Genomic DNA, 21,310 nt, shown 5'->3' on the forward strand with positions numbered 1-21,310 from the left:
GAAAAATTCTTTGGCAACTGGGTTTTTTTTTGGCCTTTTTTAAAAGAATATCAGGGATATCACTAATATCAAGAATGTTTTGTGGTAGATTGGCTTGGAAACAAATTTGAGTGGGATTTTAACCTGTAATTAAGTGTTTTTAAAAAAGGAACTTCTTCCATACATGGTCTTTTTTTTTTTTTTAATGTCTATTTAAATATCTGTTTTTCTTGAATAAAAATCACTTCCGTTAAATTAGGTTTCATTTCCTTGGAATATCTGATGTCATAAATTTGCTAGTTCTCTAATTGCCTAGACTTCTGGCAACACTCCAAATTCTAGTGTAGGAAAGCATTCTTAAAAAAAATCTTTGATTTTTTGTGATATAATAAAGAGAGAACGTTTCCTGCCTCTTCTCCCCAGTTTCACTACCCCACTACTCCTTTCCCTTTCTTGGAAGTTGAACTTAGAGTCAATAGGCTTCTGAAATGTTGCACACTTTTTTTTAAAGCTTGTGTACGTCTGCAATATGCTCTGTTTCACAAATGTGAAATTTGAAACCAAAATCCAGTAAAAATACAAGCTGTCAGAATGCCATATGTATGAGGAGGGTGCAGGAAAAATACTGATTTATTATTTAGAAGTTGGGTGGAAATGCATGCTGGTGTTTTGGCTGTTTAGCTAGCAAGCTGGTATTGTGTTTCAGTGACCAGAGACACGGAGTTCAAGTAACTTAAGTGCTTTTTCATAGATCTAGAGATACACGTGGAAGCTTTGCCCTTGTTTCTCTGAAAGTTGCCACCAGTTAACTTATCTGAAAATAAATACCTGAGTTGTTGGGCTGTGGAATGTGGCATTGTATTTTATACAAAGTCCATGGGGCTGCTTTGGTCTGAGGTGGACATTCTGACTTGCCACATCTGGTCGCAGCAGACAGTCAAGTTATGGAGTTAACCCTTCTTCACAACTGGCAGTTTCTGTGAAAGCAGTCCAGGAGAGAAAAATCTGAAATAAGCATCAGTTATACAGTTACATGGAAAAGCTTGATTGTTTGAGTTTTTTCAGTAAATGTGTGGTTGTACTCAAACTGGTACCCTTAAAGCATTGACATACATGGTGATATGCAATACTTCTCAAATCTCAGTTAATTTGCCTCATATTCTGAGGACTTCAAATCATGGAGGTCTAAAAAAAATAAAAATCAGTATTAATGTCTGAGTGCATTAAACAGTTTGTTTTGTGGCAGTGCTGTCAGTCCTTACAATTACTCACTCACTGTGTGAGAGTTTCAGTGTATTTTGTTTTGATAACTAAATTGAATCTGGCGGCAAAAATCATCTTGCATTAGAAATTCAACAGTTTTTAAAAATTCATTTTTAGAAATCACAGTAATAACTTGTAAGGAGGAGGCTTTGCTTTGGGTTGGGAAGGTGTATACTTATTGTCCAGAATTAACTGCAGGTAACAAAGTGGTGGTTCTGTCAAAAATCACAGATCAGAGATGCTGCAAGATTAAGGTTACATGTATTTGTATAATACCTGAAGTACCAGTGTAGTTTAAGTGCAACATTCACCAATCTGTTTTGCAATCTGTCAAATTTACATGGGTAAATCTTTATATCTCAACCTTTGGTGGAAATAAATTCAGGAATGTGGTTCATTTACATATATTTGAGTTGCAGAGTGAGGCCCTAGTGCAAATATGTAGCTACTAAAATAATTTAATTTACTTACTGGCTTCAGAAGATTAAAGAAACAAATAATGACATGGATGTGTCAAAAAAAAAAAGCTTCTTTTGAGAGGTAGTATTGGGGCGATTAGACTGTCTCCCACTGATAATTTGTGGAGGGGGGGAAGGGATGTGCACAATGTTTATTTGTTTTGGTTTTGACTAAAGCCAAAGTTTAATTGCTAGCGTGCTACAGGATACGGCTTTTCATAAATTTGATTGTATGCAAATAGAGGACACAGGCTGTCCTCAGGTACCATGTTTGTTACTTCCACTTCACGACTTTGGCTGTTGGCGATGGGGGGAAAATGTCCCAAATATTTTTGTCACCTTAAAAAGGGAAGAGAGGTGGAGGGGAAAAGGAGGGAGGCAGCTGTGAGAACTTAGATTACCTTAGATACTCTTGACCTAAAATTGTGAATTAATTGAACTCAGGAGTAATTTGTGTCATTGGAGCTAAACCTACATATATATAAATATTTTTTTGTATTTACTTGAAAAAGAGCATAAGAATTATGGGTACTATAATTTTACTATTGATGGAAAATATATTTAATATAATTTTTATATTCATAGCTCTTTTAAAATTGTCAAACTCGGATATTTTTGATAAGTAGTGTTGCATTAAATTTTTCACTATGACACTGAATTGTAAAGGGTGATCTTTTTTAGAATATCTTGCTATTACTTGCAATAGTTATTCACTCTGCTGTAATGCTGAACAGCTTTACTTCCCGTGTTAAGTTGGTAAGCGATCCACAGATTTTTTTACTTCACGTACTTTATTTTTTTTTAATAGAAAGTTTGAACAAGTGAGGTATGTTTCCTTGGGGCAGAGGTGGAGTGAGTTGACCTGATGGGATAGCTCTGCCTCTAAAATTAAAGTACTTCGAATAAATCTTGAAGAATTGTGAATAATGCACATAAGATAGCTGTATAAGTACCTTCCTTCTCCCTCCTCCCCCGAAACTATGATGATTGAATGGGAAAGATATGTCCTGTAATGGAAAAAACCCCAATCTGTGTTGTGGGTTTAATTTTTGTGCCTGTATGTGATGGTAGCTTTCTTCTTTGTATGAGTTTGCTTGTAAGAGGGAGGTGACAACCCTGTGATTTCTGATTTCTTTTTGAGACCCGAGTAATCCGTGTGTTCTCATTACTATCTTTTGAAGTTCACTTTTGGGGACTACCAAGGTTTAGACTGAAGCGTCTGAACTCCTTTTCACAATGTTCGTCTGAGGCTTTTGTTCCCAGATGTCTTGTATCCAGAGGAGAAAGCAGAGGCTTTTGTTCATGCATTAATTTGGAGCTGATGAACTCTTTAAAGTGATGTGGAGTCCATTAGGAGTTTGCTCTGTTTACTCTTTCTTTGGGTCATTCCTGTCCTTCCCTTGCCCCCAGGCACCATATATCCACTGGATTACAAAGAAAAAACAAAAACAAACTATGAGAGGATTCAAAGATGAGTTAAATGATACAAGTTTTGAGTTTGCATCAACTGGCAGCATGTGCGCAATAGCTTGTTTGGATAGTAGAGGTAGATAAATAGTTTCGTGGAAGTCATGGGAGTGTTTGTGGTTTGTGTTGTCAGTTAATAAGAATATTAGTGTCTTTGGTTTTATGATACAGTATTGTTACAAAGCATTTGCTAATTTTCAGTGTTTCTGAAAGTTCTTTGTTGTCTGAATGCACAGAAGGTATCTTTAACAAAGCAATGAAACATTTGAAACATAAGCATAAGAGTAGTCCGTTGTTTATGAAAGCTTTTGTGTGGAATGTGCAATAGCTGGCATTCTGTAGGATTGACATGACATTGTAAGAGGCTCACAGTCCTGCCGTCAAGTGGTTTTGTGACAGATTTAATGCAGACTTGGGCTTGTATGCAGCTACAGAGTACTAGAAGCAGTTTAAAAGTCAGAGTAGGTAGATGGTTTGGAGAATATTATAAAAAAACCTCTAAAAAATAGACTAATTGGTAACATTTGTAGTGTTTGGGTTCTTGTGGTAGCTATTTATTAAGCAATGCCTTTTCTATCGTTTGTAAATAAGGTGCTTGAGAGATGGATTTTGATATTGTTGCATCATTTTACTTTCTGAAAATGAAAGGTGATATTTCAAAATGTGCTGTTACTTTCAGTTAACAATTTGATGTTTGTGAGTATAGAAAGTTAATAATAGAAGAATATAAAGCATACCTGGTTTTAAAAACTGATTACATTTGTGTCACTAAAGATAACCCCCCAAAAGACTGCTTTCAAGTACTGCTGTATGGTGGTTTTCTGTCAGTGATGTGAGTATTGCTATTTAGTATTATGTCTTCCAGAAGGCTGTCAGTTAGCCTGTGGTTTGTGTATACACACATATGGGTACAGATGCACATACACACAGAGGAAAAACAGGTAAACAAAGTTAATGTTGTCAGTAGAAGCTCAAAGCTAAATAAAATGTTGATGTGGTAGAAAGAAGCACATAGAATGTTGTTTAAAAATTGTATTTGACACTGTATCCCCTTCCTGATTGGCCTCACCCCTCAAATTCCTTCCTCTGCTTTGGAAAAGCACTTTGGTCCTTATGGCTGTACTTTTTTCCACTTCATCTACCTTTTGGTATTCCTTGGTTTTTACTTTTTTTTTTTTTTTTTTTTTTTTTCTTATAGTCTGTCATTAAATTTGCTACTCTTGTTGTATTCCTTCTCCCCAGATCCCCCATTATTTCCCTCCCAACCTCCAAAGAGATTAAGGATTTATGTGTTAACCGAGTGTGAGTCTTCACTCTGCTAAGTGTCTTGTCTTTTTAGACTGATGGTTCTTGGAGATACAGACTCGTGCTCCTTACAGTGCTCTGTGGGGTCCTGTTGTGAGGTTGTGTATTAGAAATAATTTATCCTTTACAAAGGATAGTGTTCTGCAAAGTGGAATCTGCAAAAGAAAGGACTCTGGTGACAGCTGTGGGAGGGAAGGAAACGGGTAGTCACAGATGAAGGCCAGACTGGGAAACAAATGGACTGCTATGGTAGGGGCTCAGGGGTCTAGGACTAGAGGTACACCAGGAAGATATGGGTGCTTTTTTCTTTTTTTTTCAAATCCTTTTTTAACTTAAATGGGTGTTGCTGAGGGAGGGAAGGCCTCTCGGATTCTGCATTGTGTACTGGTTGAAAATCATGTGGGCTTGGAGTATTTGTATTTCTAGCCTTTAGTGCTGAGTGTCTTCCTTTTGTTTCTGCTGACACAGAAGAGGACCTCTGAATTTACTATTTAGCGATCTATATGACCTGCTAAGGATGCAATTCAGGATGTCTGTGAAGATATTTAAGGAGAATTGTCCAGGTTAACCAGGGATCCTCTAAGCAAAGAAGAGTTAGTACTTGGTATACAGACAGCAATAAAATGGAGATAGTGCGTATACCCGTATGCAGTCTGTGTAGGCATATGAAATGGCCAAATGTCAATGAGACATGGCAGAATGCAAGTCCTGTTGGTAATTTATGGAATTCTACAAGGAAAAAAACCCCAGTAATGAATCCAAACCTAGTAGGAAATAAAATTTGAAATGTGAATTTACAACTACCTGAAGGGAGGTTATAGAGAGATGGGTGTTGGGCTCTTCCCAGGTAACAAGTGATAGGACGAGAGGAAATGGCCTCAAGGTGTGCCGGGGAGGTTTAGATTGGATATTAGGAAAAATTCTTCACTGAAGGGGTTGTCAAACACTGGAACAGGCTGCCCAGGGAAGTGGTGGAGTCCCCATCCCTGGAGGTATCTAAAAGACATGTAGATGTGGCGCTTAGGGACATGGTTTAGTGATGGGCTTGACAGTGCTAGGTTTATGGTTGGACTCTATCTTAAAGGTCTTTTTCAGCCTAAAAGATTCTATGATTCTTTTATTTTATTCTTTCAGTTTTCTTATGTCGGGTTTGAATGGAAGTCTGAGGTGCACTATGTCATTAGGATTGAGCCAAAATATCAGGAGGTGAAGAATGCTTGTTTGCATTTGCTGAAGTATTTTATGTTATTTACTTATAGTAACGATTTAAGTGTGAAGAGGTGTGTGTATGCATGTGGAGAAGAGCTGTCTTGTTTTTCTTTTCATAGGAGGACTGTGTTTGGGAATGTGTGATAAATGCTGTCTGGAAAGTGAGTAGTAGTTTCTGAATCCTCTTGAGTGAAGAAAAGCATCGTTACTCTGGCAGATTGTCAGCAGCAAATGGTACATTAATTTTTAGCACGAAACTCTTGCTATCAAAAGAAGAGTCTTTCTTTTCTGTTGTTAATAACAAAAATGAGGAGGAACTGATTTTATGTTCTCAACAGGCTGATATTGTTCAGCATCTTTTTAATGTCCACATAAGACAGACACGATGCTTTTGATAAAAGCCCTTTTATATTTTATTAAAAAGAACATATTCTCTAATATACTGTTAATCTCAATCCATCTATGTAACTAATTTTTCTTTAAATAACAACTTCATTATGATTAAAAACTATATAAACTATTGCAACATCTTAAAGAGATTCCACTATTAAGATGTGTATTAAATGTTATGGAATATGGTGAGTCTTCATCTTAGGCCAGATTTACTTGCCCAGGACTTTGGAAGTACTGTTTTATGTCTACTACTAGTGGTAGTAATATAAGGAAGTAATATTTTTTATTAAAAATGTTTACACTTGAATTAGGTGACCTCTGTGTTGAAAATTATAGTAAGCTCAACATAATGATCTAACTTTATTTTTTAACCAGAGTAACAATAAAAGCATTTTTCTTTACTGAATTGCTGCTTTAAGGGTGTAGAGTACCATTTTTTAATACTCAATGTGTTTCTGCCTAAGTTCTTAGAGTTCAACTAACACGTGTATATAAAAATTGTTTATTTTTATATGGCAGTCTGTTTTGATAACTATAGTAATTTCAACTTCCTTTGGGTGCTGTAAATAAATCTAGTGTATGAAGACCTATGGTGATTAAGAATAGCAGAAAAGTACTGCATAGAAAGGAAAGGTTATTTAGTACAAATTGAATTTTTCAGTAACAACAAGATTTGCAAGAATGTGAAGGTGTAACTTAAAAAATTAGAGGTAATGTTAATATTGCAATCAAGCCTTTTCCTCATAATTTCTTATCTGTATTTGTAGTAAGTTCATCAAGATTTGCAGCAGCTCTGTATCTTTTGAAATGGAATGTGTGTATTGGGTGCTTTCATAATTTCTGTCACTGCAAATATGCTGGATTACAACTGGTTTTGTATTCAATTTCCTATTCACAGAATGACAAAAGTCCTTATCTATTTCTATTTTTTAAACACAGAACTTCAATTTTTTTTTTTCTTTACTCCATTTTGTTTAACTTGAAATCTTCAACATTAATTTACTTGGGTGAGAAATACTGTGGGTAAAACACTGGCCAGGGATTTCTAATAATTAGATCCTGTTTCCAGGTGTGTCACACGACTGCTGTTTGAGCTCAGAGAAGTTTGGTTATCATTGTATGTTTTCACCTGTGCATTGGGGATGAGTAGGTTACTTTTTCTTTCTTTGGTGTCTTTGCTTGGTAAATTTTCCTTCTGCCGTGTCCTTGAACACACGTAAATCTCAACTGTCATGTATCTTAATGTATGTGAGATGCTACTTCAGGATAAATGCAAATGCTTAATTGAAAAATACTTTGTAGCAGCTATGGTAGTTGAAATTAATAGCGAATAGGTTTTATGTGCTTTATGTTAGGATGGAGGAAAGGTAAATGTATTTTTAAGTGGCCCTGTTTTAAAAAAATCCATTTAAGTGGCCACGTATAATCATCCCAGCTGATGCACAGCCTCACTTTGCCTAGTATCTGTGAAAATGCTTTTGTTGAAAGAAAAATCTTTATTGTATTAAAAAAAAAAAAAAGATAAATTAGTCATAAAAAGTAAGTAGAAGCAGACTGTAGTACAGCAACTAAAGTATTTTTAAAGCATTGTATTAAAAGATTAAAAAATTAGAAGCTTTAGTGTATTGTTGTCATGGGAATAGAGATTTGAATTATTAAATCCCAGTTCCGGTTTACTTCTAGGTAAATTTTATGAGAATGCAGAGCAATCCTTACCTTAGTCTATCACTGCAACTAATAATTTCAGTGTCCTTAACTTTCTTTTTATGTGAATTTCACGGATATTGTTGCTGTATTTTAAGATTTATTTGTACTTTGATAACTTGTCAACTTTTATTGCATGCAACTACAGCACTTAAAGAGGCCTTCAGATTTTCTTCCCATCACTACCTGCCAGTTTTTAAAATACTGGTATATCGCTGTTTAAGGCTGATCTTCTGGGGTTATTGGCTCATGAGAATGAGAGATGCAGGCCGTGTGTGCTACACTGATAAAGCTCAAAAGAGCCAGACCTATAAACACCAACTACTGTGAAAATTTTTCCACCCTCCTGATGCCAAAAGTTGCTACTTCATTGTTAATTTAATTGGGGCTTGTTGGCCAGGAAAGTAGCACGCTACTTTTACTGTGTTTTGTAGCTCTAGTTGTGGAGTAATAAAGGGTTTCTATCTATGTGATAGCAGTTTTCTGGAAAAACAGCCGGTGTGGTTTGTTAGACCTCTTATATAAGAAGGAGTCTTCAGAAATGGCAGCATTCCTGAAACTCTCAGCTCAAGCTTACACATCTTGGTGATTAACAGACCACTTAACCTGCAGAAAGATTTCTTGGTGCGCAGTGACAAAAGAAATGGTATAAATGTTTAATTTGCTGGTGTTCTGTGATGTACTTTTTTGCCCTATGATTTACTTGAGAAGTAAAATGAGATTATAGAGGGACTTTGTTTTCTTTCTGACTTATTATGGGACAGAATTGGAAAGGAGTTAATCAAATATTTTTCAAGTCTTTCCTGAAGACTTGCACCCTTTGATTAATCACTCTTTTGCTGTCAAGCGTGGTGGTGAGAAAATTTTAGCATGGTCAAACAAACCATTATTGTTTGAATGAAAACTGAAGAGCATTTGCTTTCATTTACAAGAGTTGCTTTTCTGATTTTATGACATATTTTAAGAATTGCTTTCTTAACTACAAATGCTGCTGCTGTATCGATCTTTTGTGTGCCCAGGTTTATATACCTTGTATACTAGTACTGTTGTTTAGAGATGAAGCAATGTGCTCTGGAACAGAAGGTGGTTCTGATGTAGTGAAGTGGTTGTCAAAGTCTCTCTAGTGGTTTGCTCTGGGAGAAGGAGAAGCTCATTCTGATTTATCAGAGAGAGAGCTTTTAGGTGCCTATTGCCAGAAACATATAAATATTGATCTTGTAATTCAGTGGTAGCAGGAGGATAAATACATTCTCCAGGATGCCTCTGCTGCTTCCTCTCAGACCTTCCACACCTTACGAGTGAAAATGTCAGAGAAGGTATCATTTTCAGTCTAGCCTTTGTCAGGTTCCTCTTTAGTCTTACGGTTTTAGAGATGTTACACAGAAGGTTGAGAGGGTTGTATTTTATTCTTTTCATCTTGCTGTTCATGGTTCATCTCAGTGTTAGGAATTGCTTTGTAATTTGGTTATATTGAACATAGAATTATTATTCATCTGGTTAGAGCAGTTCCATTCACTGTAGCATCTACAATACTAAGGGTAAGAACTCATTCACCTATGTTAGAGATCTGCCAAGCAGGCTGCTCTCTTTATGGAGGAAGCTTATTCCCAAAGTACTTCTCTGCTCTGCCAGTGTTGCTATCGCACTGGGTCATAGCTGTTGCTACTTTTTATGTGAAATTCACTGAGAGGAATACACATAGCAACGTGTATTCCTGCACGAAAGGGGCTACGAAAAGTGTACTTGGAGCAAGCTACAGCTCTAGTACTACTGTAGCTCTGTTCCTTCTCAGAAGATAGGTAGGTTTCTCACTGCAGTGTTCCCTGATGACACAAAGAGCTGTTACTTCTGTCAGAAATAAGCCTGTAGAAAAGATAGTTCTTCAATGTACTGAAGCCTTTTCATTAATGGAGGAAGCTGAAAAATGCTATATAGTCTAAATTACTGTGCTGAGCATTGCAGCTGATTAAAATAGAGGTTTGGGGGTTTTTTGATGTTATTTTTTTTTTGTGGTTTTTGTGTTGTTGTGTTGTGGGATTTTTTTGTTTGCTTGTTTGTTTGTTTTTTTTTTTTACATCAAGTGTGCTATAATTTTAGATGTTATATCTAAAAGTAGTGTAAAACATATAAATACTATTAAAAATTGATTTTTGGATCCAAATCCAGATTTAATGCAAAGGATTATATTAGAACCCAGGAATGTGATTGTTTATCTTTTCTATTGGAAAATTTGATCCCCAAATCACTCCCAGGTACACTCTGTATTGTAAACTGCACTGATAGACATTGTACTGCCAATCTTAAATGAATACATAAGGGCTTGAAGGTATAGAGATATTGTAAAGCTTCTGTCATTTCAGTGTTTCAGAGGAACTGTAAGAATTGAACCAAAAGCCTAAACTTTTTTCAGGCTTGCTATTAGTTTCCTGCTCAGTTTTGTCTGTTTTTCTCCACCCTTTTAAATGCATAGCAGGTCTGCTGTTGAGCAGCAAATACAAGCAGGAGCATGGCTGTCCTTTCTTCAAACTCTGCTCATCTTGCTTCCACATTCCCCTAGTGATACTCTCCCTTTCTGTTTTGTAACATATTTGAGGTTCTTGGAGGGTTTCCATACACACACTGAGAACCTGCATTTGTATATTCTGGCATATAACATGCAATTCTTTTGATAATACCGGAGTTTTCAGCACCAGAGTATGAGGCAATACAAGTCTCACTACCTGAAAGAAGGGGAAGTAGGGGAGCAAGAGCAGATTAAAATGCACAGTGTTTCATTACCTAAAAGCTTAATAGACTGGCTTTTGAGCGTTGGATATAGCTGAAGGTAAATTGTGTTTGTTAGATGCTTGAATTTTTCCTTCTTCAGCACAAGAGATATTGTTAGTGATTACTTTTAGTTTCAGATAGTATTTACTAGATACATGATGTTAGTGATGAAATACTGTTGATATTTATCATGTGGTAATATTTGGAATCAAACAGCAAGTTGGACTGCAGCAGCATCTCTTTGAAGTACACTTAGCTAGACACTACTGTGTTTGTTCATAATCTCTTGCAATCCATGCTTTGGAGTTTCTTTTAATCTTAAAGAACAAAGCCTTTAAACTGGTATCTGGAGCAGAGTGAGAAGTAGCTTCACAAAATGGCTCATAACAATTACTGAAGAATTAGTTGTGTAGTCTTGCTATTTAACTTTACTCGTGTGTTCTCATTTATATAAAATTAAATATGCACACAACAAAAAGCAGAATTTGGAAACTAAATAGGAGTAAATTTACATAGTTTCACCATATTAGGCATTTAACAGAATGTAAATGGGAAGTGAAACATCAGCATGTGAAAGTTGTGAAGGAAATAGCCTACACAGAAGAGATCACAAGAAACAGAAATCACGAGTAGTCCTATTAATAATGTTTCAAGTAACTAAATAATTTTGATGAGATCTTTGCAGAGCCAAAAAGAAGACTCACCGTTTCATTTATCTGTTTAAAATGCAAGTAAATATTTATTAATTTAGTAACTTTTGGGTGGAACCAGTAGAGTTTTTTGCAGTGATTTTACATCTGTAGATGCACTAGTGAGTAGAAAGTCCATCAACAAGGGCCATATTCAGGTATCCTGAACTCTGAGGAAATGCTTAATCAGTGAGAGCTATGCACCTTAAGTCTTTCAGAGTTTAAGCCCACCAGAGGGAAATTGTGGAGAAGGACTTCATAAACTTTAGAGTGTGTGTAATTGTCCTGGAGCCCATTAAATTAATGTAAGGTTTATTTATAAAAAAATAATGGAGTGGTAGTAATTTTGTTCCTTAACAAGTCCTTATGCTCTGTGTTATGCCCAATAATTAACTTAGTTTCAAAAGTAGGTTTTAAAACAAAAATATGGGGCATAATTGTGGTGTGATACAGGACCGAAAGAACCAGTGCTTCACGGGCATCTCACAGGTATAGGAATTGCTGTGCTGCTGTCAATTAGTGCCCCCTCCCTGAGACTTCTGTTTTCAAATACTACTTTAGAAGTAATGAAAATCCATGCAGAGTCAATTTTTGAATAATTGCTTGCAAATTATTTTAGTATTCAGAAAGATGTATCATAGTAGTATGACTGCTGAGGGTGTGCAGTGATTGCAGACCAGTTCATTGTCGGTTCATTAACTCTTGCAAACATCTCTGTAGGTGTCACAAGAGCTTGGTGGTGAATTTGTTTTCACCTGCCTAAACTGCTGTGGTTAAGCCAGCTCAGCCTCAGGCCTTTGAGCTTCACACTCTGTGTGTGCATGCATGTGCGTATGCATATAGGTATGATTTTCTTGGAAGAGGAGCACTGCTCTGGGACCATGGCTTCTAATTCTTCAATTCTGTAAACCAGATACGGTGAATTAGATTTAGAAAAGCTGCAGCACTGGCCTGAAGATGTAAGTGATCTGTGGGCTCTGGGAGGAGGTGGGGGAACTTACATCTTCACCCAGATGAGTCTGTTCAATCTAAATTATTAATTTTTGTCACCATCTTTGGAGCTACTGAACCAGTTGGGTAATCACTTGTGCCCTAAATTGGATTGGAACTGGAAATGAGCTGGAAAGCGTTACTCATGTTTATGAATCAATGTAAAGCAAATCTGAGCACTTGTTTGTGAGTCATCTGAAATCATAAAAACACTGATGTTTTTATAAAGTGGTCACACACAGCCTACAACTTTGTGCTTTTTGAACTATAGAGTACCCTCAGATCCAGTACATTCTTCAGCCCAGAATCTCTCCTAGGATGTTTTGGCATACTGCAGTTGTTCTAAGTTATCAGGACTGGCAGCCAGCCCTTTCTAATACTGAACGCGTTTGCAGGGTTTCCCACTTACAGAGGCTTTGCTAATCTTGATTTCAGCACACTGCTCTCAAATCAGAGAATGATTGGTTGCTTAACAGAATGAGAGAGGAAAAAATTGCCATCTACTCGAGTCTTTTTTTTGTTAAGCTTCATTGAAGGTGATGTGTTCCACTTCTGCTTTGTCCAGAGGCATTTCTTTTGGAGGTGGCAGAGCAGAAGGAAAAAATAGTTGAATCATTCTGGGAAAATAAAAATCAATTATTTTGGGTTAGGTTTTTATTAGTTGATCCTAAATCGTGCAGGTGATGCCTTGCCATCTGGAAGTATCTCTTTTTTGCTCCTTTAGTTGAAGGTCCTTCATTTTCCAGTGCCAGTGAAGAACCCTTAGTCTTTTGCTCTTTTGTTGATTTTATTTTAAGGGCAAAAGATGGTAATCTGCTTCACAACTTCAATCATACTGAGTTCTAAATTCCAATGAGTAGGATTATTTCTGGGTTACTTAACCCTGAGCACCATCAGGATATATCACTGTGAAAGAGGGATTCCCACCCCCAAAATTAAATTCAGATGTCAGTAACTGACACCTTGTTATAAATCATTATTTTCAAAATAGTTGATGAAAACTTGCAAGATTTTTTTAGTGTTACCTTACTGTTCTAAACTGAAAGGAATTCAGCAGCATGTGTAACCAAGTAAAAAAAAAATCTGATTTATTGTAAAGCATATTAGTATGTGCTGGTGTGAGTATAAATTTATTTCAAGCAAGCCTGTTGTATGCTGAAGGGCATTTCACATAGGTGAGGTTGGCTCTCTGGGTAGAGTGAAAATGGCTTCCTTCGAGGGTGATTCATAGCAGTTGAGTACAGAGCTCCTGCTCTGAATCACTCACTGGATAAATATAATTATGATAAAAAGTTGTTCTTAATGAAGACATGTGACTGGATTTTGCTTCAGATCATGTTTCTAACTGTTACCCATTTAACTTAAAGAATAACACTGCCCCACATTTTTTAGATATTCATGAAAATGCTTTGTGGTATTTGTTTTGTCCATGTTAAGGAAGAAGAAAGGCTGTAAACTGACTTGTAGTTCTGACATAGATGCCTTTTTGAAACTCATTTGGTATAGAGCTTGGTATTCTGGAGTTTTTATCTCTGCTTTTTTTTTCCTTTTTTCTTTTCTTTTTTTTTTTTTTTTTTTTTTTTTTTTTTCCTGTGGGTATTTTACGTGATGAGAGCCTGTAGCTATATGCCTGTTTTGGTTAAAAGATTTTGTATGAGATAGGTGGGTTTCATAGAGCCATTGTGTTATTGTGTTCTGCATTTAAAGTGACACATTTCAGAAAAGGTCGAGGCTTTTTTTTTTTTTTTTTTTCAAAAGGATATTACTGGTTTTTGACCAACCACCGACACCTGTGAAAGTAGAACACAAGGAAGAACACTGCTGTGTGTATAACAGTATGCTGTCCATTATCAGTAAAATATTTTGTCTCTTGATACTAGTGCAGAAAAAAGTGCCACCTTTAAAAGGTCAAAACTGGTTTCAGCCATTGAAGAGACTGGACACTGCACAATTGGGATGATGCTTAAGTGCAGTTCTACTGTTTAGATCGGTCTGTGTGCATCACCATGCAATATATAGAAAATAATTTTTTCAGATTCAGGCTTTAACTTGCATTTTCAACATTTGCACTAAGATGTGCAGTGTGTAGAAGTTGGAAGTTGCTGTGATTTAGCCAAATGAACACTGCTGCAAGTTCTTTTTCTCACTTTAATTCCTGAACATGGGTTATAATGGCTAAATTACTGATAGTGGAAGTTGTTGATGAATTTTGTGCCTATTGTTGTTGAAACTTAGGCCTGAGGAAGGAGGGAGAAGAACATTGCTTTATATTTATCAGTATTTTTTTTTTATTTGAAGATATTTAGTGTTTTTACTGATGGTTAATCCTCCTCTTATCTCAGACTTGGCGAAATGGTGAGTTTCTTCATTGCCGAGTGGATGCTACAGCAGCTAATTCAGCTTGACATTCATTTGTCCAATCTTCAGCACTATCGAGAGCATGAAATGCATGAGACAGCTTTGAGGTAGTTGAAGATGTGAACCAAAAGCTATAAAATACCCTAGCTGTACGTTTCTCTCTGTATTGCTGTCCAAAACATCTGCTTGTGCTCTCAGCACTGGTCCTGATGCCCTCATCAGTGCATTCTTCCAGTGTAGGAGATTTATTTGAAGAGAGGAAGATGCTCAAGAAACTACTGTATTGTGTCATTCAACCCACTCAGAGTTCCTTGTCCTAAAGCAAACCCAGAGTATCCTCTCTAACAAATGGTTTCTTTGTGTACTCTGTCACAATTCATGGAGGAGCCTGTCTGATAGGTCTAGAAATTGTGGCCCTATGGTCTTCTACTCTATAAAGATTAGCCTAGTAATTTCCATGTGACATCTTATGTTGCTTATGAATGAAGGTGTTTTATTTTTTTTCCTTTGTGAGTGGCCTACTTCCCCGGCTTATTATTGTGTCTGTTTCACATTAGATGCCATACAGGAGTTTTTAGGCAAAAGTTAGTTTCTTGTACATTTTCCCATTTTCTTCCACAAAATTGTGTTACAATTTTTTGGGGTCACACAAAAGTATTTCTGTGGACAGAAAGAAATACAAAGGGTGGCTATAGAACCGTAAAAAGTTCTAGTGGATTGTCACAGGCATTTTGATTGCCACCGCACAACTTTAATATTCCTGAATTATTTAATAAGATTGTTAATGTTTTTTCTAAACCAGTTATGATTTGCATAAAATCAGTATCTGTGTAATAAAGGTGTAATGAAAGGATTCACAAAACTGATTGTTTTGAAAAATACAAATTCTCATGCAGAAGTTGCAGACTGAAGTGGAATAGGATTTCTGTTAGCTCCCTAGTAGTGCTTTCTGTAGAAGTGGTATGGGTGTGGACCCAAGGGCAAGTGTCCAAGGTATTTTTTGTGTTGTGTTTTTGGCTGAGCTCACAGTCAACAGAGACCCATGAAGGACGCCCTGTTGGTAATGTCCAGGTGACAGTTTTATTTTTCCCACATTTCCCAGAGAGATGCAGTGGGGAAAAGGTGTGTGCTCATCAGAGAGTCCAGTTTGTGTTCACCACTTGAGACAGTTGCTTCTTTTGGATCTTTACTCTGTTCCCAGAGATTATGCTTGCATGTTTCTTATATACTTGGAGTTCTCACTAGCTGTTTATGGTAGTTAAAAGGCCAGCAGAGTTTGTACCTTGGTCTGTTAGATAATATAGTCAACAGCCTTTGAAAAATTTTCCACTCATGCTTTGAAGGTAGAGTGTCCTGGCATACGAAGGATTGACCGTGATGTGATCTACAGTTATGCTGATAACCATCTGTGCTAACTTCTGTTCTGCTGGTCTGAAAAGCAAGAAAGGTTGGTTAGCTGTAAAAATAAAGCTGCATGCTGTCATCCTGGAATGAAAGATTTGTTTCTAATACTTTAATATAGTAGCATGTAGTTTATCGGTATACATCAGAAATGTTTTAAGGTCTGGAGAGCTAGCCATTCCCCTAGCTATCCTCAGTGTACAGCTGGTTGCAGAGGGCCAGCAGGAAGCTTATTGTCAATGTCAAGTCTGAATGGCAGTGGAGATGCAAACTACTGTGAGAATAGAGGGGAAAAAGGATGGAGAGGTGTAGGGAAGTGGGTAGAAATCTGGCAAACGAGACTGTGGAGAACACAGGAACTGGTAAACTTACAGGTGCAATTCACAGTGTGCTGGCTTTTAAAATGTGTACAATTTATAGACCCTAAATATTTTCTGGGCTTTATGCATGTGCCTAACCCTCAGATTGGATGCCAGTGCATTGACTGCTGTGCTAATATAAGTTTCTCTTATTTCTCACCAAATTCTGAATAAGCCATGAGCTCTCCTTGCCTTGCCAGTATCTTAGAGATGAATACAGTGCAGGAGGTTGACTGTCTAAGGTGGGAATGATTTGAAGCAGGATAGGAACCAAGCAGTTGTCTCCCATTCCAGGTCACAGTTTGTACTATGTGGTGTGAAGGGAAAGAATGAGACAAAAAGGCTCAGAACAGAAACTGCAGCACTAATATGACTGCCTGTTTTCTTTTCTAGTACTCTTAGTCAAGAAATCTGGCAACACATCTGTGTTACGCATTGTTCCCATTTATGAACTTAATAAAACAGGGGGTTAGTATGGTATAGGGAAGGAATAAGGTAACAGTATTTCCCAGTGTATCAGTGATGATACTAGAAAACTAGTGTTGTACATTCTTGCCCATGATCTCTGCGCTGCTTTTGGAAGGCTTCTCTGTGGTTTGCCAACCTCTGTGGAAGTGGTTGTTGTTGTTAGAGTAAATTTATATATACCATATATATACCAGCAGTGGCACATACGCAGTTTCAAAACACTGTTCTTTGTTCTGCTGGTGCTGGTAGTTTTCCCATGAGAGGTTTCATATGAATTTAGAATGGTGTGTTAGGTTCCCAACATCTGATTTGTCACCAAGTGACTAGTTAGCCAGAGACCTCTAGAAGGCTGGGAGATCCAATTTTTAGTTAAAATAACATCCTGCATCTATACCCCAGGGTATGGTACTTAAGACATACACTTTGTCCCCCCTTTGAGGGGTCACAGATCATGAAAGAATGCTTCCTCAGGTGAAAGTTCTGGAAATAATGACTATTTATTTTGTATTTATAGTACGATGCATTTCACACCCCTTTCCAACCTCCTGCCTTCTGGTCACTAGCTTTTGATTCTGATTTTTCTGACTCCATAAACACACATATTGACACGACTGTAAGATCTTAATGCCAGACTGGTGCTTTAGCATTGATTATAAGAGATTCACACTGTTCCTTTGTCCTTTTAATTTCTAAATCATGTAAGGCTGCCTTCATTTTTCTCTAGTTTTCCTTTTTGGCTGTTGCCTGCCGTAGGCTCCTAGGATTTAATCATGAGAAGTTTCTGGACTAGTTCATACCTTTTCAAAAGGTTGCGCCTGCAGCAGTAACTTAATTTTTTCAGACTTAAGCAGATGAGGCAGCAACTAATTTTCCCTGAAAGCCTTTGAAGAAATCTAAATTGCTTCACTGTGCTCTACGTGCTGACCTCTGTAGAGGTTTTGGTCTGTGTGGGACAGAGGGAATGACAGCCATCGTCCCTGGTCACAACCGTATTGAGTTGCTACAAGCACAGTGTGGACTACTTAGTGTGGTTTAGAAAAAGAATTGTTTATGGGAGGAGTGTATTTACATGTCTTGTGTTTTGTGGCTTGCCCTACAAACCTGTAGATAACATCAATGCAAGCTGATAGCATGGCTTTGTTCTCGAGGGGGCTTTCAATAGTTTTTGTTTATTTCACTTGGAGAGCCTGGTTTACAAGGTGGAGCTAAATGGAGATGATGTCTTGTCTCTGTGGAGATATTTTCTCCTGTATATCTGCAGGATGTTGGTAAGAGGACAGATATTGCACCTCTGTCCTGCTGTTTCACAAGTTGAAATATGAACAGGAAGGTTGGATCACTGGTGTCACCGACTCGAATTCTCCACAGTGGAACTACAGATGACATTATACTCTTTTTTTTTTTTTTTTTTTTTTTTTTAATTAAAAAAAGACAAACTAAAACCCAGAAACAACAAACACCTCCCACTAGCCCCCCCCACCCCCCCACCAAATAAGAGCTTACAGCCAAGTGTAAAAGAGATGTGGTTAGGAGAGTGACACCAAGACTCTATTTCCCTTGCTTTTGTCTCTAATTGCAATGGGCATCTGTTGATCTGATCCAAATTGAGTGTACAAAAATTTTAAATAATTCTAGCAGCAAAAAATGTTTTTGCGTATGTAATTAATTATTATGATACCTATATTGTTAGAATAAGTGGCATCTTTTACATATTTTTTCATTTCCTTTTTTATTTCTGGTAACTGAGTGTTTGAGGATTTAATGTTCATTTAGTTCATTTAGTAAAGTGAATATGGTACTGTAATATTCAAAGAAAATGAAAATGTGTGGTTAATTAGGTATTACTGCACAAAAAGTTTATAGAGCTATTAAACCAATGATAAATTGCTGATTTTCTCATTTGGTTAATTACATTATACTGTGTTTTTCTTTTTTAGGTCACACTTAGGTCATCTTGTGGAACCTTCCAAGAAAACAAGGGTAATAGTAGGAAAATGATGTTTCACAAAAGTATCTTCACTACTCAGTCAGACTGAAACAGGAACAGGTTCTCTGGAGTGAGTATTACAGGTTTATTATTCTTGTTCTTTTTTCTTGTAAAGTCAGTGGTGTGGTTATTAGGCTATTACTGTATTTAACTTTGTTATAGTTGCATTAAAAGAAAATAAATAAATCATTGACTCCATAATCAGTTGATCAGTAGGTAATGGCTACTCTTGGACTCTTATTGAAGCATCTCCCATCTTGGAAGCAATTCTATCTTATGAAATTTAGATAGGTGTCAGATTTTTTTTCTTGGCTTTTGAGTATTCTGGGTATGGTTTTGAGCAGGAAGTGACCTAGTATAGGTGCAATTACATATAACCCCCCAATTTGCTGGCAAAAGTTAAAGCCTTGCCTGTATCTTCCACAGGATTTTAAAAGATAAGTGTTTTTTTGGCTGTAACTTTCTATTCCTGGCACTTTCTGTGTGACTTCGATATTTTTGTTGTCAGTATTTTAATATTTGTCTTGTATTGTAGTTCCATCATTGATCAGTCTAGCGTAATACTTCAATTTATGGATCTCAGATATGTCTTTTCACTGTTTCTAGTTAACTTACTGCTTTTGTGAATTCTAGGCTGAGACACGCATGTCTCATAAGAAACTTAGCTACTTAAGAACTGTGAATTGTACCTTTTGGTACTAGATATCTAAGCATTTGTACATTGGTACAGTATAATTCTTAATTTCTGTGTGCTTCACTTGCTTGAGATGGGAAATATAATTCTACTGTTACCTTGTTTGTATCAGATTGTAAGGTGTTTAAACATATACTTGTGGAGGTTAGAAACTGGAAGAAATCTGCATAATTTTCTCTCTGATGCAGATTTTATTCATGTTTTGTGATATGTGAATGTAATTCTGCAGGAGTTATTGGAAATACACTTGAATGTATAGTTAGGAATGAAAAATATTTGGCCATTAGAACTGGAAGAGGGTGGAAAATGGTTGTAGTTTACAAGTATGTTTTGGCATATTGCTTTATTGCCAAGAGGAAATGACTCTTCTTAGCTTCTTCTTTAAAAAGGGATGTGTGCATGGTGTCATAATTTGGGTAGAAAAATGTCTGTGAAACCTAGTCAGGCAAGCTAAACTTTTCCTACTTGGTATTTTTTTCCAAAGTGTTTTTAACTGACAGAACAACACGTTTGGATTGCTAACTTTTTTTTTAAAGGCAGGAAATGAATTATTATAAAATTTCAATTAAACATGGATTTAAAGAGGTGGATGTGTGTGTTGGTTCCCTTTCTGTAACAACTTGAAGCAAATGTTACAATTTTAAGTCAGCGCATGTAAATATGTATCAGTTCCTGATCTAGGCTGTATGTCAAGTGGTTGGTAAACATACTTGCAAAAGGTTCTTGTAGCACCTGATACTTAATTCTGACCTCTGAAGTTTTCAGAAGCTGTGTTTGTATGAATATTTGTCTTTTACTGACTTACTAGACAGCACAGTAGAAGTACAGGCACGTGTCACAGTGTCCAAATAAAACAATACCTATTGCTGCTTACACATTTATTTTGACAAGTTAATTCTTGACTCCAGTAATCAAGTTACTGGAACAGATGGGCAGTAACATTGAAACTGAGCTCTCCAAGCAAATTAAATGAAAAATGTCCTCTGGAAACAGCTTTAGTAGTTTTAAATCATTGTATACAGGCTTATGTCGGGCACAAAACCTGCTTGTGTTTAGTAGCCAGTGAACTTGTGCTTCCTCTACCCCCCACCCCTCCCTGTTGTGTTTTTTTTTTTTTTTTGTTTGTTTGTTTGTTTGTTTTGCTGTTTTTTTGTTTGGTTGTTTTTTAAAGGGATTTAGAGAATTCAGATATTATAACCTAAAACTGATTCTAATTTGTGCTTTTTAGGGACTTATTTTTTTGAACCCTTTTTGTTTGCTTGTTTTGATTTGGACATTGTGTGTGCTTCTACAGATTTCAATCATCTCAAAGTATTTTGCAGTTGGAACCCTTCATCAAAGTACTAAAAGCATGAAAATAAAGTCAGTGTAGAGTCTGTCATCTCAGATAAAAAGCCAGGTGACGTTCTCATGAAGTCTTAAAGGCAGGTGCGGAATCCCGCAGCTGGGGAGGAGTCACCCCCCCCCCCCCCCGCCCCAGCCGGGCGGCGCTGGGCCGCGGCAGCTCCCGCGGGGGCCGGTGCTGGGGCGCGAGGCAGCGCTGCGCCCTCGCGGCGGCCGGGCGGCAGCGCACAGCGGCTGCCCCGCCCCCCGGCACGCGGGCTGCGCCCTCAGGGGCGGGGCGGGGCGGGTGCGCGCAGGCTGGAGAGAGCGCGGGGCGGGGGAGGATGTGGAGTACAAGTGGCAGAACGCACCGGCTGCAACAAAAGAAATTCCAGTTAAATATAAGGGGGGGAAAAAAAATTCACTGTGAGGGTGGGTAAGCACTGGAGCACGTTGCTTATGGAGACTGTGGAGCCTCCATCCGTGGAGACTTTCAA

The 21,310-nt window shown here is 37.3% G+C and overlaps 1 protein-coding gene across 6 annotated transcripts in view; it reads left to right on the forward strand.

Annotated features, from left to right (window-relative positions):
- PIK3CB (phosphatidylinositol-4,5-bisphosphate 3-kinase catalytic subunit beta) overlaps positions 1-21,310 on the forward strand; it is a 111,057-nt gene that overhangs the window by 29,482 nt on the left and 60,265 nt on the right. For 5 of the 6 annotated variants that reach the window (XM_033001622.2, XM_042799203.1, XM_042799190.1 and 2 more), the window contains one exon: positions 18,747-18,866. The gene's annotated coding sequence lies outside the window, so the exon portion shown is untranslated. Of the gene's footprint in view, positions 1-15,954; positions 16,029-18,746; positions 18,867-21,310 lie in introns of those variants that run through there. The other variant, XM_042799199.1, reaches the window with a different exon arrangement.

The sequence above is a fragment of the Tyto alba genome, unplaced genomic scaffold (assembly GCF_018691265.1).
Source record: "Tyto alba isolate M040663 unplaced genomic scaffold, T.alba_DEE_v4.0 Super-Scaffold_10, whole genome shotgun sequence".
Lineage (NCBI taxonomy): Eukaryota > Metazoa > Chordata > Aves > Strigiformes > Tytonidae > Tyto > Tyto alba.